Here is a 26297-nt window from a genome sequence, read left to right as displayed (position 1 = left end):
ATTGTTTTGATCCAGAGGAAGGCAAACAAAAACTGCAGTGAAACTCATCTGATGATGTCCCATAAGGGGAAAGAGAAATTCCTTCCTGACTCCAAATATTGGCAATCAGATTTCTCCCTGAACCAACATGCTTCCCATGTTTACTTGGTACAGTATCTCCTTGTATACCTTTCCTTTCTAAAACAAATGTCCAACTTTTTTTTAGAAAATATCTATTGTATCTGCCATCACAGTCTCCATGGGTAATGAATTCCACATTTTAACTGCCCTTACTGTAAAGAAGTACTGTATCACACCCTCACTGCCATTTTCCCGCCATTCCATAAGGGCATTTAATGCAGGGTCAGGTCAATTAATAAATCCGGCATAAGCTAGGTGGAGAGAGTCTTTACTAATGCATTACAACTCAAGTGAAATGCGTCTCTTCTGCTGCTCACTCCATCTGCAGGGAAGGATAGGTCTTTCATCAGCAGCCATTTTAGAAACAGAGAAGGGACTATAAAATGGATCCTTACAACCTGAAATGACCGTGCTTATCTTTCCCTCTGCCAAGTTTTAATTTGCCCCCGCGATACATGTGATTTGTGAGTAGCGGTCATAGTAGATATGATAAGATACAAAAAGTATTTGTAGTAATTATTCTAACAAACAAAATCCTAAATGTGTAGTACGTGCGCTACACACTGTCTCACAACAGATGCTAGCTCAATTAAAAAAAACACACATCAGTGCGGCTCCGTTCTCCAACGAATTATTAACCTGTTGTGTTTGGCCACATTATTAGATGATTGCTGTATTACGGTGCTGAAAGAAAAAACCTGCCAAACACTTAACACCTTTGCAACTTCCTCTGTGCAGATAAATAAATCATATTTTCTATGCATACCTTTTACTTTATTATAAACACACCAAGAATACTTGTTGGTAACATAATGTACTTTCATAATAGACTCAATTTCCTGTGTAAGAAAAGATAGAGTTGAGGTGATTAGTTTCCAGGAGAAATGTGTGACTTTTACATACCGGCGAATAGTATTGGATAAGCACTGTACACATCCCTTAACGTGTCTCCCTGTTTCTGTTGTTATGGCTCCTCCCACCCCCCCCCCCCCCCCTAATGCATTTTCACATTAAATTATGGTCCTGCCCCTTTAAAGCTGCAGAACAAAAGAAAAGATATGGTGCAGACATAATGTAGACATTTTTATATATGGATAAAATTTAATAACAAGTTAAAAATTCACTCACAAAAGTAAAGTAATGTATAGAAGTATATTTGCCTGTAGTTAGAGACCGCAGACTCTTTCTGCCTCTGGTAGTGATCAGCTGCTGCTTTTCTACGTTTCCTCTGGCGCTTGGGATCTTAACCGCTGGAGCCTTTAAGGTGTTTAGAGGGCGATAAGGTGCTTCTGTGAGTGAGTGGTGACCTCCGTTAGTCCGCAGAGGTCATTCCTGCATTCCGTGAAACTTCCCCGAGTCCTCAACCGGCGTCCTTGCTGTTGTGGCAACCACCCGGATGTGACGTGTGAGTCCCGGAATTAGAACTTCACTTCATGCGCATTTATGTGAACGGAACTCAGGGCTTGCTGCAAGTATCGAGTCTTAGCTTGAGGCTGCTACTGGACGTGTCGCAAGTCTGTGTATGTGTGCTGCTTCATCCAACGCGTTTCCTCCACTTTCATGTGGCTTCGTCAGGGATACCAAGCAATATCCTACGTGTTTTTTTTTTTTTTTTTTAATAAATCAGTTCGGTATTATGAGAAAATACTTGTAGCATTTCTTTTTTTTTTTTTAATCAACTCTAATTGACTTTTTTTAATGTATTATAATGTAACAAGCATTTTTTGTTTCTATAGCAACCATTTACAAAGTCACATTCTCTTCTTCTTCTGAAACCGGCGTTGGCACACTCCTTTGAGCCCTGCACCAATTTTATCAAATTACTGCCTGTTCACATGATCTTTCCCACAGAACTTTGTGGTTGTGGTCCTCTTCTGCTGCACTGACAGCCATTTAGTGAACCCCCGAGCTGAATCTTCACCGATCGATCACAGGAGAACAGATCGATTGGTAATTTAGCTAATTACATATCATCGTGTGGATTGTATTGATGCACATATTAAAGTGGAGCAAATAAAAAAGAAAATCGGCAGTTTGGACTGCAGCTTTAAGGAAGAGAAAACAGTACTTCACCGCCATGGCTTTTCTAAAGATGTACTGTAGTGCTGCTCTGGGAATCATGGCTCTCTCTCCGTAAGTGCAATGTGAGTTAATGCAAAACTTGCAAAAACTTTAATGGAAAAGAAACATTTATTTCAAACACTATAGAGATGTCTTTCAATGACTACTCCTATATAATTATGATGTTGAATGTTGCTTTAATGGCACCTCAGAAAAAACCTTTCTAACGTGGGCTGAATCTGTCTGATCTTTTGTGCTGCAGGTTGTATAATAAAGAATGAGTAGAGAAGGAATGGCTCAGTGAGTAAAGACACTGACTGGTACTGAGTTTGAATCAGTATAACCTGGTTCAATTCACCTTCCTGTGTCCTTGGGCAAGTCACTTTATCTCCCTGTGCCTTAGGCACCAAAAACATAGATTGTAAGCTCAACAGGGCAGGGACTGTGTCTGTAAAATGTCTCTGTAAAGCGCTACGTAAAACTAGCAGCGCTATACAATTACAAACTATTATTATTTCAGTTGCAATTTAATTATATCAGGTAAGCTAATGCAAATGTAAGTTTTTAGAGAGTCGAAATTTACATTACACCTACGAATGGACAGCCCAGTAATGAACGGGAAGAATTGACAGGGATTTTAAAGAAGGACAAGATATAATTAATGTCCGGTCTTTATTAATACCATCCTCTAGAATATTACAACAATCCTAAATTAAAACACGATGATATCCAATATCTGTACTGAAAAGATTATGATGACCAAACAATTATTTTGAGTATGTGTAAATCTGGACCACTATCCCAAGACCCTGATGCACAGCCCACGTAGTATAAAAATAAGTAAGAAGACCGCATGTACTAGAGACATGGCCGCCAACAGAAGTCTTTGGTAAGAGCCCTACCCACAGCCTCGGAGGAGCCTACCTGATTCCTCAGAGGGGTTTACCTGCAGCCTCAGAGGGGCATACCTGCAGCCTCGGAGGAGCCTACCTGTAGCCTCGGAGGGGCCTACCTGCAGCCTCGGAGGGGCCTACCTGCAGCCTCGGAAAGGCCTACCTGCAGCCTCGGAAAGGCCTACCTGCAGCCTCGGAGGGGCCTACCTGCAGCCTCGGAAAGGCCTACCTGCAGCTTCGGAGGGGCCTACCTGCAGCCTCAAAGGGGTTTACCTGCAGCCTCAGAGGTGCATACTTGCAGCCTCGGAGGGGCCTACCTGAAGCCTCGGAGGGGCATACCTGCAGCCTCGGAAAGGCCTACCTGCAGCTTCGGAGGGGCCTACCTGCAGCTTCGGAGGGGCCTACCTGCAGCTTCGGAGGGGCCTACCTGCAGCCTCAGAGCGGCCTACCTACAGCCTCGGAGGGGCCTACTTGCAGCCTCGGAGCGGCCTACCTACAGCCTCGGAGGGCCTTCATGCGGTTGCCTGCGGATGACTGTTGGAGGGGAGGGCCGTTACATGCAGATCGGGCCCTACATGTTAGGGTTGCTGGCAGGAAACAAGAGGACCTTGACTCACCGGGCCCGGGAAAGCAGTCCTCCCCTGTAAGTGGCCCTGATTAGGGAATGGAATGGGTAGCTACAGAACAGAAAGCTGCAAAGAGTCCTTGTTTTTAGGCTTCCTCTGCATGTATTTAAAGAGGCAGTCCTTCCTAAAACCAAAGTGTACTAATACCCAGGGCCGCCGACAGGGGGGGAACATTTGCGACAGGTGTCCCGGGCCCGGTGGCAAAGTGTACTAATACCAGTGAAATGTTTTAGGTGTTAAACCTGGCTGATGGATGCTCATTCTAACAAAATCTGACATCTATAGATATACCTACTTTGTGTCGAGCTGAATGATCTACAAATGGGAAATTGTTTGTATTATAGGAGCTAGCAGAGGTGAACTAGGGGGGAGGTGAGCAGAGCAGCTGCTCTGGGGACAGCTGGATAGGGAGCACAGAAATTCCCACTGGCGAAGTCTTGAGCTCAGTTGAATTGGGAAATTCACTGTTTTGGACGTCTGGGATCAGGCCAGAAAGGGAGACATTTAGAATGCCTATATTGTGGCGAATATTTCACCAGTTTCTTCAACTTCCTTCTATTTTATGTCATCCTTAATTTTGATTACGGTTTTTAATTTTTAATTCTGTGGCAGAAAAAGTGAAACATTGATACATGTGTTCTCTTAAACAATATAATAAAATGATATGTATATTCGCACCTTAAAAGAACATACAGTACTACTGTACATCCTCAGAGAATATTGAAACATATGTGTCATCTACTGTACATCTTCCTTTTCCATTTTGTCATGTGCTAATTGCAGAGATATATAAAATAAACTAATCTCAGAGCTGTACCATCATTAAAATGGCACGGAAAGCTGAACTGCTATTTACGTGCATAAATATGCAGCTCACTAGTATTTTAACACGGAGGTCATATTACTCACATACATTCATCTACATTTAATTGTACTGCAATTGCAAATCTTTTGCAAGCATTGCCTGGCACCTTTTTATAGTGTATTTTTATCCATGCCTAAAAGCGGTCGTTTTTCTCGTTGCCACATAATTGTGAATTAACTGTAAGTACAGTATTTTCTTCATTAAAGGCCTTTCATCGGATTTTATATATGAACCACCATCGCTTTTCCTTTAGAATATTAAACAAAATAACCCCATTTACAATAAAATTCACTGTATTCAGAAGAGCTGATTAAATGGCTGTTATATTTCACATATGACTTGTTGCTAAATTTAACACCCAATGGATTGTAAAGAAACAAAAAGCATTAGGGAACTGAGCACAAATGTTCTTTAAATGATGATATCATCATTACTTTTTATTTAATAATATTATTATTATTACTGTTAATTATTTTGATGCCAATGCACTTGTATGGCCAAAGTAATTTCCTAATTTTTGTAATAAGACGTCCATTGTGCTTGTCTGGGATATCCGCGTTCTATACCAAATAAAGTGCCATTTTGTGTATTTTCAGAAATAATTACTTTTAATACAATTAATTTTGGTTGAGTTAATGTTCTTACAAAATGAAAGTGTGGTGAATTTTATAAACGCCCAAGTCAGATATAGAGACACATCACTATTTTCAGTGTACATAATGTGACAAACCAATGATGCATGTAGGTACATGTTATATTTTCTAAGAGTAGACAAATAGTGGAATCCTGTGATGATTACCCAAATGTAATCTAAATATGATAGATACGTTAATACACTGCTTAGTATTATATTTCTGTGTGGGTAAAGGGTACATTTCTGCAACTCCACCAAGTACAGTTTTACTATTACAAATATGGGAGATCCTTTGAATGAAATAGGGCACTACCAATGTCAATCAAGGGTAATGGGAATATTTGTGGGAATACACTTGTGTTTATGGGGTTTTATGGAATTGTAGTGTTCTAAATAAAATGTTTATTCCAATAAGAATGTTACCTTCAGCTGGGATGTCCACTTTCAAAGACACCACACATATATGCACTTACGCAGTTACAGTATGCCTTCATCCTGATTGCGGTCAAGCCCAGGAAAACTTTGACCTCCACGGAATGAGAGCCATCACTTTTCGGTATCTTCCATTTTTAGGAGTTTGAGCCATTCCTTGCAATGACGGCCCTACTTGCATGTTGCAACTATCTTTTCCACTATAGCTGGATATGTTGTTCAAGCTTTCATAGTATGGTTGAACCTACTATCACAAGTGCCTCTATACATCTTCTGAAGATCAACCAGGGACACAGCCCCCGCATACACTAGGGCCAGAACAACTAAGCCCCATGGGTGATAGGATTAATAACATAATACATTTTTATGGAGAGGGTTCCTCCTTCCACCTCAGGTCAAAATGACACATGACCCAGCTTTCTCCTGAGAACCTAGGACGTGTTAGGAGAGGAGTGGTTGAATATCTCTACAGTATAAATAGGTTTTTGTTTATTATTTTCTTCTTGAAACCACCTAGGCAGCCTGAGTAGCAGGGGCAGCGTGGGGGCAGAATATGAGCCCTTCAGTTGCAGGCTAGAAGGAGGAAAGAGGATGATGTTGATAAACAGTCTAAGAGCAGCGAAGGGAGACTACCTTTACAGTGAGTAAGGACACTGACTTTGTAAACAATGGCACTGAGTTTGAAGAAGGAGAGCATGGTTCAAATCCCGGTATTGTTTTTTTGTGAACTTGGGCAAGTAACGTTATCTCCCTGTGCCTCAGGCACCAACAACATAGATTGGAAGCTCATCTGGGAAGAGACGGTGTCTTTAAAAAAATCCTATATGCTGTGTACCGTGCACTATACTGTAAATATGATACGCTGAGTTCCAATGGGAGAAAAGTTATATGAAATAAAATTATTATTATTACAATCATCTCCAGTATAAGGAAGACAGCTTTAAGGCACAGTGAATACAGTAGGAGCCATGAGTGATTGACCTTCACACTACTGTAGATTCTCTAACACAAGTCACAATATGGACAATGTCACTATTGAATGTAACTACTTGTTTAAAGAAGCACTTAATGTTTGGGAGTATAACATCACGAACGAAACAGAGTTAGCCATGTTACTGCATATGCAATTGAGTTTTTACTTTAGGTACTGTAGGAAATGATTTATTTAAACAAACATACAGTAACATCTAATTTTAAGATATGGTTTAGATAGCTACACTCTTAATGAGCGCGATCTAACATACGTAACTTAACAGGAAGGGGAAATAGTGTATACAGTTTCATTTAATACATGCTACTTTATGCTTAGCATGCATTTATGAAGCACCAAATACACTGAAGAATGTGTTATACTCAACAACATTTGCTGGATGTCCTATTCCAATGATAATAATAATCAGGGTTTTTAAAATGAACTGTATTTTCTTATTGTCAATGCATCAGTAATTTGATGAGTGTTTGTCTTGCTGTGCAAATAGAAAGGAGATATACATACAGTACAGGGGTAGACACGTGATATATTTATTTATCACCCCTTCAGTGTCCATTTGACTACATTCAACTTATAACTCCCTGGTAAAGCCCACATTTGATTCTGCTGTCTCCTAATCTCCCCTTAAGTGTCCATTTGACAACATTCAACTTGTAACACCTAGAAAGGACTACACCCTGCTTAAAAATGTATCAATAGTTTAAATGGGCGTCACATGGGCTAATTAAGCTGGTTAGGCTGAAATTAATTCAGTCAAGTGATTTGTAAGTCCTATATAACGAAAGACACACTGGGGAAGCAGCAATGCAGGGGAAAGCAACATTCATTTATTCAGTAAGCGTCGATAAGTGGTCGATAAAGGGTTGAATCGCCCCCCCAAAATTTGTTCAAAACCAAATCGCCGAGTGAGTGGCGATAAGCCACTTATCAATGCTTTTTGGAATGTTCATAAACTCGTGCAATTCTAATAGCTGCGAATAGGTTATCCACGCCTATCGCGGCTCTAGAATGGCGATTTTCTCCCCAAATCCAAACGCCAGTAAAAGTTGGCGGGAGGGTGGTGAGAAGCGACGATAAGGCAGTGTTGCATGGTACATGCAACTACACATGCAGGGTTTTCTTGATAAGGCTTATTTATTTAGCCTTAAATTATACAGCACTCAAAACAAAAATAGCTTTTCTTCAGCAGACAAAACAAAATTCCTTGTCTTCAGCATGGCAAACAAAATAGCTTCACTTCAGCATGGTAAACACAACAGTCCATAAAACATGTACTTTGCAAAACAGACCTTAAATCAAGCTGTTCTCTCTCCAGAGTTTCAGGGTATTTCCTTGCTTCAGACAGCATACAAAAAGACAGACCTTCTAGCAGTAATCTCTACAGTAACTCACTCCTGTCTCCTGACCAGCCAGGCATGTGGGCAAATCCTGGGGTTTTTAACACACCTTGATTAGGCAGCTGGGATTCAACTAATTGCCATGAGCTTCCCAGCTGAAGTTAACCTCATCACTGCTGCACTGCAGACTAAACATATGTCTGCCAGGCATATAGCTGGTGGCTTTTATTTACCCTGTCACAGGCAGCGAGACGGGACTTAGAAAAAATCAGGCATTTCTCCTGCTTTGGATTGCTGCCTGGGTCTCCGGAGCTGATACTTATTAATACCAGCACCGGAGAACCCTGGCATGAGTCCGATGCAGGAAAAATGTATTTACAGCACACTTCATTGCCTTAGTGGCTAACCACTAAGGCAATGAAGGGGTTAACCACTCGTGCCAGGTTTATTGTGGGTAGCGGGGGTGGGAGAAGGTGGTATTTGGCCCTTGTTGGGTGTTTAGGCCTTGAGGGGGGATTGCAGGCGGATTTAACTGCTTCATTACCCTTGCGCTTAATACCGCTATGGTAATGAAGGGGTTAACCACACCCGCTACCAACCCGCAAGGCCTAAACACCCATCCTTGGGGTACCCCCTTCACCCACCCCCACTACCCACAATAAAAACAATATGCACAACAGCCCCACTACCCACTTTTTAGGCCCCCAATAAACATTAAAATATCTAATAAACACCAATACACCACCCACCCCCCATGCCCCCCCATACTGTAAAACCATGATTTTTTTTTAACATAGAAGATTAATACACCAAGCCGATGGGGGTCCCCGGTGGGCCCGACGGGTGTCTGCAGGCCCCACAGTGCACCACGGGTCATCCCCAGAGTTGTCTGGGTGCCCTTAGGTGGTTCTCACTGGGTTCTGGGGGCCCTCAGGTGGTTCCCACAGGGGTGTGGGGCCCTCGGGGTGTCCCTGCGGGTCCGTGGGGCCTCCACAGCTGTGGGGCCCCCGGTTCTTCCCCACAGGTGTCCCCTGTGGGTCCACAGGTGGTACCCGTGGGCGTCCGGGGGTCCTCGGGTGGTACCGTGGGCTCTCAGGTGGTCTCTATGGGTCCCTGCTGCCCTGCCGTTCCAATCCTGTATTGAAAAAAAATAAAAAACATGGCCTACATTTAAATCAATACCCCCCTCCCCCCAAACACATACAGTATAGTAATGGGCAAAATAACTATGAGGTAAGGATTGGAGAAAACCCTTCCACCACAAGAAGCCCTCAAAAATTGCACTCATGTGTAGTACTCAAATGGAGGATACCATTCATCCAGGATACATATTATCCTATACTTCTAGTCATAGTGAGTGGAAAAAGCAAAAATAATAAATCTTTAATAATTATCTACAAAAACCACAGGGTATAATATACAAGGGAAGTTTAAAATTACGGCAGTGGAATATTGTTACGCCGGTGCTGCCCGCAGACCAGACCCGTCCCCTGAGCTGAAGGGGGAAGTGGTAATACACGCACCCGCAGCAAAGGGAGCGTGTCCGGAGTGTGGTATGAAGCGTTGCCAGGCCAGGTGTAGTAAGGTAGACAATACTTGCCGGTACCGGTTGTAGAGATAGAGTGAAGGATGCCTCGCCGAAGTCAGGGAGTGGAGAGTGGAGATAGGTCGTTGTCCAAGCCGTTTTCAAGGGGTTACCAGAGTGAGCGTTGTCCAAGGAGTGCCGAGATCGAGAGCCAGAGGGGGTAGTCGTACAAGCCGCGTCAGAACCTGTGAAAACACTGAGAGAATCCAGAAGTACTTCCATGCAGAGACTATATAGAGCAAAGACTGAGAGCAGAGAGGAGCTAGATAAAGCAGGAAGGTCCAATTAGGAATGGAGGCAGGACAGGAAGAGCTACAGGGAGACACTGCAGATTGGTGCAGCCATAACAGTCCAGGTGAGTCTTGTTGGTAACCTGAGTATGCCCGTGCAGTGTGCGGGGGCGGAGCCTGAGGTCCGGGGGATGGGAAGAAGAGTGTGCAGACTGAGCGTGCTCCGTAACTCGTGTACGCGCGTGAACCGAGCCAGTGGATGGTGCAGGTGTGCGTGCAGGAGGGCGTGGGCGCGCCCGGTGCTGAGCAGAGGAATCGCCGAGGGGAGTGATCCCGCGACGGCGGCAGGGGCGAGGAGCCGTGGAGGCCGGTAAGGCAGGTTTGTTTTGTGTGTCCAGGGACTCCCTGTGGGAAGGGGGTGCTCTGTGTGGGGTCCGTGGAGAACGCCGATTCCTGACAGTACCCACCTCTTCAGGAACGGCCTCAGGACGATCCAAGAACGGTTTCTCTGGAAACTTTTTCCTGAAGGACTTAAGAAGGGCCGGGGCATGAATGTCCTTTGAAGGTACCCAGGATCTCTCTTCAGGGCCAAAGCCCTTCCACTGTACCAAGAACTGGAGCTGACCCCTGGATAGGCGAGAATCCAAAAGAGAGTGAACTTCATATTCCTCGTTATTTTGTACAGTAATGGGATCCGGTTTACGAATCTGATCCGGAAAGAAGTGACTGGAGATAAATTGTTTTAAGAGGGACACATGAAAGACATTGGGAATCTTCATACTGGGTGGTAGTTGGAGCCGGAATGCCACAGGATTGATTTGTTCGCAAATAGGGAAGGGACCCAGGAACATAGGTGCCAGTTTAGGAGATGGTACCTTGAGGTGGATATTCTTAGAGGAGAGCCATACCAAATCCCCTGGTTTGTAACTGTGTGCCGAACGACGACGACGATCGGCCTGTAGTTTCGATCTGCGGGAGGAGTTGAGAAGGGTAGACTGAATTCTGGACCATGCGGTTTGGAGGGAAGAAATGCGTTCATCTACGGCTGGTACTCCAGAAGGGATGTTGGGGATGGGAAGACAAGGAGGATGGAACTCATAATTTATAAAGAAGGGCGACTCCCGGGTGGACTCGTTTTTGACAGAATTGACGGCATACTCTGCCCAAGAGAGGAGTTGAGCCCAATCATCCAGGAAATCGGATATGAAACATCTCAGGTACTTCTCCAGGGATTGATTGATTCTCTCCGTTTGTCCATTGGACTGAGGATGATAGGCGGAAGAGAAAGAAGAAGAGATGCCCAATCTCTTCGTGAAAGCTCTCCAAAATTTGGATACGAACTGAGAACCTCTGTCAGAAACAATGAACGAAGGGATCCCATGAATCCGGAAAATTTGCTCCGTAAAGATATCAGCAAGGGCGGGAGAGGTGGGCAATCCTTTAAGTGGAATGAAATGGGACATCTTCGAGAACCTGTCCACGACCACCAAGATAGTGTTCATTCCTCTGGACCTGGGCAACTCCACGATGAAGTCCATCGAAATGTGGGACCAGGGGTGGTCGGGAACTGGAAGGGGTAACAAAAAACCCTGAGGCTTTTGACGGAGAGTCTTGCTTTGAGCGCACGTGGGGCAGGCGCAGGTAAACTCCAGAATATCTTGAGACATCTTTGGCCACCAGAAATACCGACGAATGAGATCAGTAGTCTTCTTAAAACCTGGATGACCTGCAGATTTAGAGGAGTGACCCCAAGACAGGACCTATGGAACAAATTTGGAAGGTACAAAGGGTTTGTTGTCGGGAACGACCAAGTCCTTGGGAATGCGTCTCTGGGAGTGCAAAATCTTGTCAAGATTCTTGAAAGAAGACGTGGCGAGAATCCTCTCATGCGGAAGGATAGTCTCCAAAGATTCCTCTGGCCTCTCTTCAGAAGAATGTATACGGGAGAGTGCGTCTGCCTTTACGTTCTTGATCCCGGGCATATAGGAAAGGTGAAAATAGAATCGAGAAAAAAAAAGAGCCCAACGAGCCTGTCGTGGACCAAGGCGTCGAGCGTTCTCTATGTAAAGAAGTTTCTTGTGGTCCGTGAGAATAGTAAACGGCTCTTTCGACCCCTCCAGCAGGTGTCTCCACTCTTGAAGAGCCATCTTCACTGCCAGAAGTTCCCTGTTACCCACGTCATAGTGCCTCTCGGCAGACGAGAATTTCTTGGAAAAATATGCACAGGGATGTAACTTATCTTGGGGCGTGGGTCTCTGAGAAAGAACGGCACCAGCGCTGCAATCAGAAGCGTCGACCTCCAGGACGAAGGGAAGTTCAATGTTGGGATGACGGAGAATAGGTGCGGATATAAAGGCTTCCTTGAGAGTCTCGAAGGCAGAGATGGCCTCGGATGACCAAGCAGAAGGATCAGCTCCTTTTTTGGTGAGCGCAGTAAGGGGTGCCACAATGGTGGAAAAACTCTGTATAAACTTACGATAATAATTAGCGAACCCTAAAAAACGTTGTATGGCCTTGAGAGAGTTGGGTCTTGGCCATTCAGTGACTGCTTGAAGTTTACCGGAGTCCATCATAAAGCCCTCATCGGAAATGATGTACCCCAGGAACGGAGTAGAGGTCTGATGAAAGGTGCACTTCTCCAGTTTGGCGTACAAATGGTGTTCACGGAGACGGGAAAGGACATAGGAGGTGTGGCGTATATGGTCCTGGAGATCTTTGGAAAAAATCAGGATATCATCCAAGTATACAATAACAAAAATATTGAGTACCTTACGAAAGACGTCGTTGATGAAATCCTGGAAGACAGCGGGAGCATTACATAAGCCGAAAGGCATTACCAGATATTCGTAGTGTTCACTATGCGTGTTGAAGGTCGTCTTCCATTCATCCCCCTTCCTGATGCGCACCAAGTTATAGGCACCACATAGATCCAACTTGGAAAAAATCTTGGCCCCCTGTAATTTATCGAACAGTTCGGTAATAAGGGGAAGGGGGTAACGATTTTTAATAGTTATGTGGTTTAAACCCCTGTAGTCGATGCAAGGCCTCAACGACCCGTCCTTTTTCTGGACGAAGAAAAACCCAGCCCCTGCTGGGGAATTGGAGGGACGAATAAAACCTTTCTTGAGATTCTCCTGGATATATTCATCCATAGCGTGAGATTCTGGTAACGACAAGGGGTAGGTCTTGGACTTGGGTAGGGAGTAACCTGGAACTAGATAGATCGGACAATCGTAAGTCATGTGTGGCGGCAAGAGGTCCGACTGTACCTTATTGAAAACGTCCCGGAATTGATGGTAAACGGAAGGTAGAATAACTTTGGGAACAGAGGTATTGGCCAGCAGTTGATGAGTCTCGCCTGATCTCGGCCTCCAGGAAATGGGAGCAAAGGAAGTCCAGTCAATGAGAGGATTGTTAAGCTGTAGCCAAGGAAGACCAAGTGTGATGGGTATCCCAGGAGCGTGAATGGCATCGAGAACTAAGATCTCCTTGTGCAGATGTGAGGACAGAAGCAAGGGAGCTGTCTCTAAGGAGATGTGGGCCGGGTAAGAGGACGTCCATCGATACCGACGAGTGCGATGGGAACCTTCTTTCTCACGAGTGGTATGCGGTTTAACCTGGCGAATTCAAGATCCACGAAGTTTCCTCCAGCTCCTGAGTCAATGAAAGCGGTGGTAGAAGTCTTGAACTTATCGTCTGAAAGGGAGACTGGAAATGTAAGTTTCTTAGGGAGTTTACCTTTAGAAAGGGGACGTGGAGACATTACACCCAGAGAGAGCCCCTCTGTACTCACTAGGTGTTCCCGTTTCCCGGACGCAGTGGACACTCCCGAACCAGATGTTCCATGGATCCGCAGTAGAAACACAATCCCCCGGCGTGGCGGAACTGCCGTATCGGTGTGCGGATGCGTTGTACCCCCAATTGCATTGGCTCTGGCAACTCCAGTGCAGGACGAAGAGGTATGGTAGCACTTGGGGGAGCAGGATTGTTGCTGGGAGTACTGGAGAACGGAACTTGAAAGTTATGGAAGCGAGTGCGCTGACGCTCAGAGCGGCGTACCTGGATACGTTGATCCACTCGGACAGCCAAATCAATGAGGACCTCCAATTGATCCGGCCTGGATTGGCGAGAGAGCTCGTCCTTGATGGGATCTGCCAGGCCTTGCCAGAATACGGAAACGAGAGCCTCTTGTCCACAGTTAGTCTCGGCTGCTAGAGTACGGAATTCCACAGCATACTGTGTCATCATTCGCCGTCCCTGAGTGATCTGGAGGAGAGAAACAGATGCCATCTCCCGACGAGTGGGAGAATCGAATACTCATTGAAACTCGGCTTTAAATGCCGGGTAATCTTGGGTAAGGTCAGAACGTCGCTCCCAAACCGGGGAAGCCCAAGCCATTGCGCTTCCAGTGAGGAGGTTATAAATGTAGGCTACCTTCTTGCGATCAGTATTGTAGAGATGGAGGGCCATTTCAAACTGCACCTCACACTGGTTTAGGAAACCCCTACAATCTTGCGGTTCGCCTGCATAAGGCTTGGGGGGAGGAATCCTTACATCTGAGCTGCTAACTGCGCTTGCGGAGTGGGGGCTTACATCTGGCGGGGTCGCGGTCGGTACCCTGTCTGAGAGTACTGCGACCTGGCGTGTAAGTGCCACAATTTGGTCCGCCATGGCCTGGTTTTGCTGAAGCAGATTGGAGAGAAACTTTTGAAGTTTGGTCTGGTCTGCGTCTTGTGGGCTCGACATAATGTTACGCCGGTGCTGCCCGCAGACCAGAGCCGTCCCCTGAGCTGAAGGGGGAAGTGGTAATACATGCACCCGCAGCAAAGGGAGCGTGTCCGGAGTGTGGTATGAAGCGTTGCCAGGCCAGGTGTAGTAAGGTAGACAATACTTGCCGGTACCGGTTGTAGAGATAGAGTGAAGGATGCCTCGCCGAAGTCAGGGAGTGGAGAGTGGAGATAAGTCGTTGTCCAAGCCGTGTTCAAGGGGTTACCAGAGTGAGCGCTGTCCAAGGAGTGCCGAGATCGAGAGCCAGAGGGGGTAGTCGTACAAGCCGCATCAGAACCTGTGAAAACACTGAGAGAATCCAGAAGTACTTCCATGCAGAGACTATATCGAGCAAAGACTGAGAGCAGAGAGGAGCTAGATAAAGCAGGAAGGTCCAATTAGGAATGGAGGCGGGACAGGAAGAGCTACAGGGAGACACTGCAGATTGGTGCAGGCATAACAGGCCAGGTGAGTCTTGTTGGTAACCTGAGTATGCCCGTGCAGTGTGCGGGGGCGGAGCCTGAGGTCCGGGGGATGGGAAGAAGAGTGTGCAGACTGAGCGTGCTCCGTAACTCGTGTACGCGCGTGAACCGAGCCAGTGGATGGTGCAGGTGTGCGTGCAGGAGGGCGTGGGCGCGCCCGGTGCTGAGCAGAGGAATCGCCGAGGGGAGTGATCCCGCGACGGCGGCAGGGGCGAGGAGCCGTGGAGGCCGGTAAGGCAGGTTTGTTTTGTGTGTCCAGGGACTCCCTGTGGGAAGGGGGTGCTCTGTGTGGGGACCGTGGAGAACGCCGATTCCTGACAGTACCCACCTCTTCAGGAACGGCCTCAGGACGATCCAAGAACGGTTTCTCTGGAAACTTTTTCCTGAAGGACTTAAGAAGGGCCGGGGCATGAATGTCCTTTGAAGGTACCCAGGATCTCTCTTCAGGGCCAAAGCCCTTCCACTGTACCAAGAACTGGAGCTGACCCCTGGATAGGCGAGAATCCAAAAGAGAGTGAACTTCATATTCCTCGTTATTTTGTACAGTAATGGGATCCGGTTTACGAATCTGATCCGGAAAGAAGTGACTGGAGATAAATTGTTTTAAGAGGGACACATGAAAGACATTGGGAATCTTCATACTGGGTGGTAGTTGGAGCCGGAATGCCACAGGATTGATTTGTTCGCAAATAGGGAAGGGACCCAGGAACATAGGTGCCAGTTTAGGAGATGGTACCTTGAGGTGGATATTCTTAGAGGAGAGCCATACCAAATCCCCTGGTTTGTAACTGTGCGCCGAACGACGACGACGATCGGCCTGTAGTTTCGATCTGCGGGAGGAGTTGAGAAGGGTAGACTGAATTCTGGACCATGCGGTTTGGAGGGAAGAAATGCGTTCATCTACGGCTGGTACTCCAGAAGGGATGTTGGGGATGGGAAGACAAGGAGGATGGAACTCATAATTTATAAAGAAGGGCGACTCCCGGGTGGACTCGTTTTTGACAGAATTGACGGCATACTCTGCCCAAGAGAGGAGTTGAGCCCAATCATCCAGGAAATCGGATATGAAACATCTCAGGTACTTCTCCAGGGATTGATTGATTCTCTCCGTTTGTCCATTGGACTGAGGATGATAGGCGGAAGAGAAAGAAGAAGAGATGCCCAATCTCTTCGTGAAAGCTCTCCAAAATTTGGATACGAACTGAGAACCTCTGTCAGAAACAATGAACGAAGGGATCCCATGAATCCGGAAAATTTGCTCCGTAAAGATATCAGCAAGGGCGGGAGAGGTGGGCAATCCTTTAAGTGGAATGAAATGGGACATCTTCGAGAACCTGTCCACGACCACCAAGATAGTGTTCATTCCTCTGGACCTGGGCAACTCCACGATGAAGTCCATCGAAATGTGGGACCAGGGGTGGTCGGGAACTGGAAGGGGTAACAAAAAACCCTGAGGCTTTTGACGGAGAGTCTTGCTTTGAGCGCACGTGGGGCAGGCGCAGGTAAACTCCAGAATATCTTGAGACATCTTTGGCCACCAGAAATACCGACGAATGAGATCAGTAGTCTTCTTAAAACCTGGATGACCTGCAGATTTAGAGGAGTGACCCCAAGACAGGACCTATGGAACAAATTTGGAAGGTACAAAGGGTTTGTTGTCGGGAACGACCAAGTCCTTGGGAATGCGTCTCTGGGAGTGCAAAATCTTGTCAAGATTCTTGAAAGAAGACGTGGCGAGAATCCTCTCATGCGGAAGGATAGTCTCCAAAGATTCCTCTGGCCTCTCTTCAGAAGAATGTATACGGGAGAGTGCGTCTGCCTTTACGTTCTTGATCCCGGGCATATAGGAAAGGTGAAAATAGAATCGAGAAAAAAAAAGAGCCCAACGAGCCTGTCGTGGACCAAGGCGTCGAGCGTTCTCTATGTAAAGAAGTTTCTTGTGGTCCGTGAGAATAGTAAACGGCTCTTTCGACCCCTCCAGCAGGTGTCTCCACTCTTGAAGAGCCATCTTCACTGCCAGAAGTTCCCTGTTACCCACGTCATAGTGCCTCTCGGCAGACGAGAATTTCTTGGAAAAATATGCACAGGGATGTAACTTATCTTGGGGCGTGGGTCTCTGAGAAAGAACGGCACCAGCGCTGCAATCAGAAGCGTCGACCTCCAGGACGAAGGGAAGTTCAATGTTGGGATGACGGAGAATAGGTGCGGATATAAAGGCTTCCTTGAGAGTCTCGAAGGCAGAGATGGCCTCGGATGACCAAGCAGAAGGATCAGCTCCTTTTTTGGTGAGCGCAGTAAGGGGTGCCACAATGGTGGAAAAACTCTGTATAAACTTACGATAATAATTAGCGAACCCTAAAAAACGTTGTATGGCCTTGAGAGAGTTGGGTCTTGGCCATTCAGTGACTGCTTGAAGTTTACCGGAGTCCATCATAAAGCCCTCATCGGAAATGATGTACCCCAGGAACGGAGTAGAGGTCTGATGAAAGGTGCACTTCTCCAGTTTGGCGTACAAATGGTGTTCACGGAGACGGGAAAGGACATAGGAGGTGTGGCGTATATGGTCCTGGAGATCTTTGGAAAAAATCAGGATATCATCCAAGTATACAATAACAAAAATATTGAGTACCTTACGAAAGACGTCGTTGATGAAATCCTGGAAGACAGCGGGAGCATTACATAAGCCGAAAGGCATTACCAGATATTCGTAGTGTTCACTATGCGTGTTGAAGGTCGTCTTCCATTCATCCCCCTTCCTGATGCGCACCAAGTTATAGGCACCACATAGATCCAACTTGGAAAAAATCTTGGCCCCCTGTAATTTATCGAACAGTTCGGTAATAAGGGGAAGGGGGTAACGATTTTTAATAGTTATGTGGTTTAAACCCCTGTAGTCGATGCAAGGCCTCAACGACCCGTCCTTTTTCTGGACGAAGAAAAACCCAGCCCCTGCTGGGGAATTGGAGGGACGAATAAAACCTTTCTTGAGATTCTCCTGGATATATTCATCCATAGCGTGAGATTCTGGTAACGACAAGGGGTAGGTCTTGGACTTGGGTAGGGAGTAACCTGGAACTAGATAGATCGGACAATCGTAAGTCATGTGTGGCGGCAAGAGGTCCGACTGTACCTTATTGAAAACGTCCCGGAATTGATGGTAAACGGAAGGTAGAATAACTTTGGGAACAGAGGTATTGGCCAGCAGTTGATGAGTCTCGCCTGATCTCGGCCTCCAGGAAATGGGAGCAAAGGAAGTCCAGTCAATGAGAGGATTGTTAAGCTGTAGCCAAGGAAGACCAAGTGTGATGGGTATCCCAGGAGCGTGAATGGCATCGAGAACTAAGATCTCCTTGTGCAGATGTGAGGACAGAAGCAAGGGAGCTGTCTCTAAGGAGATGTGGGCCGGGTAAGAGGACGTCCATCGATACCGACGAGTGCGATGGGAACCTTCTTTCTCACGAGTGGTATGCGGTTTAACCTGGCGAATTCAAGATCCACGAAGTTTCCTCCAGCTCCTGAGTCAATGAAAGCGGTGGTAGAAGTCTTGAACTTATCGTCTGAAAGGGAGACTGGAAATGTAAGTTTCTTAGGGAGTTTACCTTTAGAAAGGGGACGTGGAGACATTACACCCAGAGAGAGCCCCTCTGTACTCACTAGGTGTTCCCGTTTCCCGGACGCAGTGGACACTCCCGAACCAGATGTTCCATGGATCCGCAGTAGAAACACAATCCCCCGGCGTGGCGGAACTGCCGTATCGGTGTGCGGATGCGTTGTACCCCCAATTGCATTGGCTCTGGCAACTCCAGTGCAGGACGAAGAGGTATGGTAGCACTTGGGGGAGCAGGATTGTTGCTGGGAGTACTGGAGAACGGAACTTGAAAGTTATGGAAGCGAGTGCGCTGACGCTCAGAGCGGCGTACCTGGATACGTTGATCCACTCGGACAGCCAAATCAATGAGGACCTCCAATTGATCCGGCCTGGATTGGCGAGAGAGCTCGTCCTTGATGGGATCTGCCAGGCCTTGCCAGAATACGGAAACGAGAGCCTCTTGTCCACAGTTAGTCTCGGCTGCTAGAGTACGGAATTCCACAGCATACTGTGTCATCATTCGCCGTCCCTGAGTGATCTGGAGGAGAGAAACAGATGCCATCTCCCGACGAGTGGGAGAATCGAATACTCATTGAAACTCGGCTTTAAATGCCGGGTAATCTTGGGTAAGGTCAGAACGTCGCTCCCAAACCGGGGAAGCCCAAGCCATTGCGCTTCCAGTGAGGAGGTTATAAATGTAGGCTACCTTCTTGCGATCAGTATTGTAGAGATGGAGGGCCATTTCAAACTGCACCTCACACTGGTTTAGGAAACCCCTACAATCTTGCGGTTCGCCTGCATAAGGCTTGGGGGGAGGAATCCTTACATCTGAGCTGCTAACTGCGCTTGCGGAGTGGGGGCTTACATCTGGCGGGGTCGCGGTCGGTACCCTGTCTGAGAGTACTGCGACCTGGCGTGTAAGTGCCACAATTTGGTCCGCCATGGCCTGGTTTTGCTGAAGCAGATTGGAGAGAAACTTTTGAAGTTTGGTCTGGTCTGCGTCTTGTGGGCTCGACATAATGTTACGCCGGTGCTGCCCGCAGACCAGAGCCGTCCCCTGAGCTGAAGGGGGAAGTGGTAATACATGCACCCGCAGCAAAGGGAGCGTGTCCGGAGTGTGGTATGAAGCGTTGCCAGGCCAGGTGTAGTAAGGTAGACAATACTTGCCGGTACCGGTTGTAGAGATAGAGTGAAGGATGCCTCGCCGAAGTCAGGGAGTGGAGAGTGGAGATAAGTCGTTGTCCAAGCCGTGTTCAAGGGGTTACCAGAGTGAGCGCTGTCCAAGGAGTGCCGAGATCGAGAGCCAGAGGGGTTAGTCGTACAAGCCGCGTCAGAACCTGTGAAAACACTGAGAGAATCCAGAAGTACGTCCATGCAGAGACTATATCGAGCAAAGACTGAGAGCAGAGAGGAGCTAGATAAAGCAGGAAGGTCCAATTAGGAACGGAGGCGGGACAGGAAGAGCTACAGGGAGACACTGCAGATTGGTGCAGGCATAACAGGCCAGGTGAGTCTTGTTAGTAACCTGAGTATGCCCGTGCAGTGTGCGGGGGCGGAGCTTGAGGTCCGGGGGACGGGAAGAAGAGTGTGCAGACTGAGCGTGCTCCGTAACTCGTGTACGCACGTGAACCGAGCCAGTGGATGGTGCAGGTGTGCGTTCAGGTGTGCGTGCAGGTATGCGTGCAGGTGTGCGTGCAGGAGGGCGTGGGCGCGCCCGGCGCTGAGCAGAGGAATCGCCGAGGGGAGTGATCCCGCGACGGCGGCAGGGGCGAGGAGACGTGGAGGCCGGTAAGGCAGGTTTGTTTTGTGTGTCCAGGGACTCCCTGCGGGAAGGGGGTGCTCTGTGTGGGGACCGTGGAGAACGCCGATTCCTGACAAATATGACTAAATAATGGGGAGTACACATATATGTGGGAAGATATTCTTAATTATCACACAGGGTTAATAATCCCTGAGTAAATAACTTCCACAGTTAATCACAGTACAGGGAATTGGAATATACCTGTGTAGCAGATGTGTCCTGGGGATATTACCCTCTAGGTATAGACACTCAAAGAAACACTTGCCCACAATATATGATGCATGAGTCAGATATCAGAAATGTATCCTTATATATATATATTCCTCTAGTGTGTCTTAGGGAAGCAATCCTTGCAAGGTTACACTGTAACAGATACTGTAGATATAATTTAACATCTTGCTACATCCCTAGATGTTGCACCCTCCTGTTGGTAAAGACACAGGATAGAATAGAGCTGGAAAGAGTATATATCTTAGATTGGTAAATTACCAACTCTATTTAACAACCACACAAAATCGGATCAAAGGTAAGTAAATGCAACTATCATATCCTATATATAGTCTCTAGTGCATGCACTTAGCAATATCTATAAATGCAAGATATGACAGTATAGAATATGCTAGTGCTCCTTGGACTGTCACTGGAGCATTGTAACTAAGATCGTGATAATACACTATAGCTATAATGTAAATAGGTCGGTAAATCAATGACCAAGGCAGCGTTATAAACTCGATATCGGTGTTAGTGTCGTCTTGGTTCTCCCGTGCTTCAGTTCCACTGCCGGCGCTGTGATGATGTCACTAAAATCCGATGGACCGTTTCGCGTGACATCCATGCTTCATCAGGGTTGGCCTGTATCTCATGAAGCAGGGGGTCCCCGGACCTCAAACCAACGTGGTTTGGAAGTATAACATCATGAACGAAACAGAGTTAGCCATGTTACTGCATATGCAATTGAGTTGTTACTTTAGGTACTGTAGGAAATGATTTATTTAAACAAACATACAGTAACATCTAATTTTAGGATATGGTTTAGATAGCTACACTCTTAATGAGCGCGATCTAACATACGTAACTTAACTGGAAGGGGAAATAGTGTATACAGTTTCATTTAATACATGCTACTTTATGCTTAGCATGTAAATGCATGCATTCATGAAGCACCAAATACATTGAAGAATGCGTTATACTCAACAACATTTGCTGGATGACCTATTCCAATGATAATAATAATCAGGGTTTTTAAAATGAACTGTATTTTCTTATTGTCAATGCATCAGTAATTTGATGAGTGTTTGTCTTGCTGTGCAAATAGAAAGGGGATATACATACAGTACAGGGTAGACACGTGATATATTTATTTATCACCCCTTCAGTGTCCATTTGACTACATTCAACTTGTAACACCTAGACAGGACTACACCCTGCTTAAAAAATTATCAATAGTTTAAATGGGCGTCACATGGGCTAATTAAGCTGGTTAGGCTGAAATTAATTCAGTCATGTGATTTGTAAGTCCTATATAACTAGAGACACACTGGGGAAGCAGCAATGCAGGGGATAGCAACATTCATTTATTCAGTAAGCGTCGATAAGTGGTCAATAAATGGTTGAATCGCCCCCCCAAAATTTGTTCAAAACCAAATCGCCGAGTGAGTGGCGATAAGCCACTTATCAATGCTTTTTGGAATGTTTCATAAACTCGTGCAATTCTAGTAGCTGCGAGTAGGTTATCGACGCCTATCGCGGCTCTAGAATGGTGATTTTCTCCCCAAATCCAGTAAAAGTTGGCGGGAGGGTGGTGAGAAGCGGCGATAAGGCAGAGAGATGGGACTTAGAAAAAATCAGGCATTTCTCCTGCATCGGATTGATGCCGGGGGTCTCCGTAGCTGATACCCATTAATACCAGCACCGGAAAACTCCGGCATGAATCCGATGCAGGAAAAAAGTATTTACAGCACACTTCATTGCCTTAGTGGCTAACCGCTAAGGCAATGAAAGGGTTAACCACCTGTGCCAGGTTTGTTGTGGGTAGCGGGGGTGGGAGAAGGTGGTATTTGGCCCTTGTTGGGTGTTTAGGCCTTCTGGGGGGATTGCAGGGGGACTTAACCCCTTCATTACCCTAGCGCTTAATACCACTATGGTAATGAAGGGGTTAACAACTCCCGCTACCAACCCACAAGGCCTAAACACCCATCCTTGGGGCTAATACCCACTTCACCCACCCCCACTACCCACAATAAAAACAATATGCAAAACAGCCCCACTACCCACTTTTTAGGCCCCCAATAAACATTAAAATATCTAATAACCACCAATACACCACCCACCCCGTGCCCCCCCATATTGTAAAACCATGATTTACTTTTTAACATAAAAGATTAATACCCCTGGCCGATGGGGGTCCCTGCAGGCCCCACAATGCACCCCGGGGGGTGCTCACGGGTGTCTGGGGGCCTCCGGGTGGTCCCCGCTAGGCACCGTGGGCCTCCACGTGGTACCCCAATGGGGTCCACGGTTGGTCCCTGCGGGTGTCTGGGGGTCCCAGGGTCATCCCCACATGTGTCTGGGTGCCCTCGGGTTGTTCTCACTGGGTTCTGGGGGCCCTCGGGTGGTTCCGATGGGGGGGTGGGCCCTCGGGATGTCCCTGCGGGTCCGCGGAACCTCCACAGCTGTGGGGCCCCCAGTTCTTCCCCACAGGTGTCCCCTGTGGGTCCTCGGGTAGTACCCGTGGGCTCGCAGGTGGTCTCCATGGGTCCCCGCTGCCCTGCAGTTCCAATCCTGTATTGAAAAAAATAAAATATGGCCTACATATAAATCAATACCCCCACAAACACATACAGTATAGTAATGGGCAAAATAACTATGAGGTAAGGATTGGAGAAAACCCTTCCACCACAAGAAGCCCTCAAAAATTTCACTCACGTGTAGTACTCAAATGGAGGATACTATTAATCCAGGATACATATTATCCTATACTGCCAGTCATAGTGAGTGGAAAAAGCAAAAATAATAAATGTTTAATAATTCTCTACAAAACCCACAGGGTATAATATACAAGGGAAGTTTAAAATTACGGCAGTGGAATATTACTAAAAAATGGGGAGAACTCATATACAGTACTGTATGTGGGAAGATATTCTTAATTCCCACACAGGGTTAATTATCCCTGAGTAAATAACTTCCACCACAGTTAGTCACAGTACAGGGAATTAGAATATACCTGTGTAGCAGATGTGTTCTGGGGATATTACCCTCTAGGTATAAACACTCAAAGATACACTTGCCCACAATTTATGATGCATGAGTCAGATATCACAAATGTATCCTTATATATATATATTCCTCTAGTGTCCTAGGGGAGCAATGCTTGCAAGGTTACACAGTAACAGATAGATATAACCTAACCTCTTGCTACATCCCTAGATGTTGCACCCTCCTGTTGGTAAAGACACAAGATAGAATAGATAGAAATCGGATCAAAGGTAAGTAGCTGCAACAATCATATCCTATATAGAGTCTCTAGTGCATGCACTTAGCAATATCTATAAATGCAAAAAATACGGACAGAACAGCGTCCCAGAGGGGCGGTTGAATCAGTGAGAAACCCTATAAAACAGCACTCAGACACATGAGATGTGTGTGAAGTAATACAGGTGAGAGCTAGGATATCCAAATGAAATGGGTGATATGATGATAATAATTAAAACACTTTAATAGTACCAAAATGTATAAAACACAGGGTGTTAAAAATACCCCAAAGGGCCAAGCTACAATGAATCAAGCTTGGGTAGTCAACCCTAAAAAAGGGGGAATGACTAAGGCAGAGATGCCTGACAAAAATAGGATTGTGAGCCTACTAGGAGGAAGAGAGTTCCTAAGTAAACTCCCCCCTCCCACGACCACTCTACAATTGATATCTATATTAATGACCAATCAGGTAAGTATGTTGAGATAAATGCATATATTCATAGGGTCACTGCAATGGGATGCACTAAACAAACAACAAAACACTGGAGTGCTAGTGTGACTTCCCCTTGGGAAAGCGCCTAAGCGAAGCGGCCATTGGGGGCTTCTGCTAATTACCCCATGGGCATTCACGTGGAGCATTACATGGACTCCATTATGGATTGAGCTTACTGTTTTCATATGTACACTGCATTGGGAGCATATGTAGGAGCTTCTTTGAGAGACCATTCGCAAACGCAAGTATTATACTTTGTTATTGCTAGTGTATGGGTCTCTTATCTCCTCACCATTCACACAGGAGTATCACACTAGCACTCCAGTGTTGTGTTGTGTGTTTAGTGTTTATTGCTACTAAGCATAAACCTTTGCTCTACATACCCACCCACCCACAATATGATAGTTGGTGGGCTTGTTGTGTATATTAGCACGCATTGAGCATCCCATTTCAGTGACCCTGTGAATATATGCATTTATCTTAACATACTTACCTGATTGGTCATTAATATAAGATTGTAGCATTGTAACTAAGATTGTGATAATACACTATAGCTACAATGTAGGTAGGTAAATCAATGACCAAGGAAATGTTATACAACCAGATATCCATGTTAGTGTCATCTTGGTTCCCTGTGCTTCAGCTCCACTGCCGACGCCGTGATGACGTCACTAAAATCCAACAGACCGTTTCGCGTGAGATCCACGCTTCATAAGGGAAGGCCTGTATCTCAGAACTCAGGGGGTCCCCAGACCTCAAACCAACGCAGTTCTGCTCAGGAGACCCTTGTTCATCTATACTAGGAATAAAATCTACTATATATTTGTGAAAGCACTGTATGTTTGTCTGCATGGCCTGTGTCTCTAGGGGAAATCTCATTGGTCCCTTGGGCCGCCCGCCCCCGCACACCTCTCATTGGCCTGAGGCGGAGTGATGGCCCAAAACACACACACACACACACACACCACCCCCCTCGCTCTCTGCGGCTCTCCCCTCACATAGACCGCTCCACCAACTGACCATCCCCGAGAGCGCTCCCCACGGCTCCCACCACCCATAGGCCACTCCCTCACCCGGCGCTCTCCCTCACCCGCTCACCCCCCGCTCAACCTCCCCCCCCGACTCACCCCCCCGATCACCCCCCCGCTCACCCCCCCACACACACACTCAGCACGCTCTCTGCGGCTCTCCCCTCACACAGGCCGCTCCCCGTCCCCGAGGGCGCTCCTCCGGCTGTCTCCGCCTCTCCCTGCGAGAGGCACAGCACCTCCTCACCGGAGCGTGTCAGCCTCGCCGCGGAGGAGCCCGAGGTGGAGGAGGAGGGCGGCCGTGACCCGGAGGAAGAGGAGCGCGGCCACCCATAGGCCACTCCCTCACCCGGCGCTCTCCCTCACCCGCTTGCCCCCCGCTCAACACCCCCCCCCCCCTCGCTCACCCCCCACACACACACTCAGCACGCTCTCTGCGGCTCTCCCCTCACACAGGCCGCTCCCCGTCCCCGAGGGCGCTCTTCCGGCTGTCTCTGCCTCTCCCCGCGAGAGGCACAGCACCTCCTCACTGGAGCGTGTCAGCCTCGCCGCGGAGGAGCCCGAGGTGGAGGAGGAGGGCGGCCGTGACCCAGAGGAAGAGGAGCGCAGCCGTGTACAAGGTGAGTACACGCAGGGGAATGGGTTATTTACAGTGTCCCTGACTCCCCCTGCCCTTTGCACCCCGTACCCTCCCTACACCCCGTACCCCCCCTACACTCCCTACCCCCCTGCCCTCCCTTCCCCTTCCCATTGCCCCCTGGCCTTTACCCCCTGCCCTCACTCCCCCAGCCCTTTGCCCCCTGCCCTTTGCCCCCTGCCCCCCTACCCTCCTGCCCTTTGCCCCCTGCCCTTTGCCCCATGCCCTCCCTCCCCCTGACCTTTGCCCCCTGCC

General features: G+C 47.2%; 1 long non-coding RNA gene across 1 annotated transcript in view; it reads left to right on the top strand.

The window, feature by feature from the left end:
- Window positions 1–26297, top strand: part of LOC142467671 (uncharacterized) — a 90493-nt gene that overhangs the window by 12122 nt on the left and 52074 nt on the right. The window contains exon 2 of the long non-coding RNA XR_012788468.1: window positions 16–147. This is a non-coding gene — a long non-coding RNA (uncharacterized LOC142467671). The remainder of the gene's footprint in view (window positions 1–15; window positions 148–26297) is intronic.

The sequence above is a fragment of the Ascaphus truei genome, chromosome 16 (genome assembly GCF_040206685.1).
Source record: "Ascaphus truei isolate aAscTru1 chromosome 16, aAscTru1.hap1, whole genome shotgun sequence".
Lineage (NCBI taxonomy): Eukaryota > Metazoa > Chordata > Amphibia > Anura > Ascaphidae > Ascaphus > Ascaphus truei.
The sequence above is the reverse complement of the archived record's forward strand: the minus strand, read 5'-3'. Positions and strand labels throughout refer to the sequence as shown.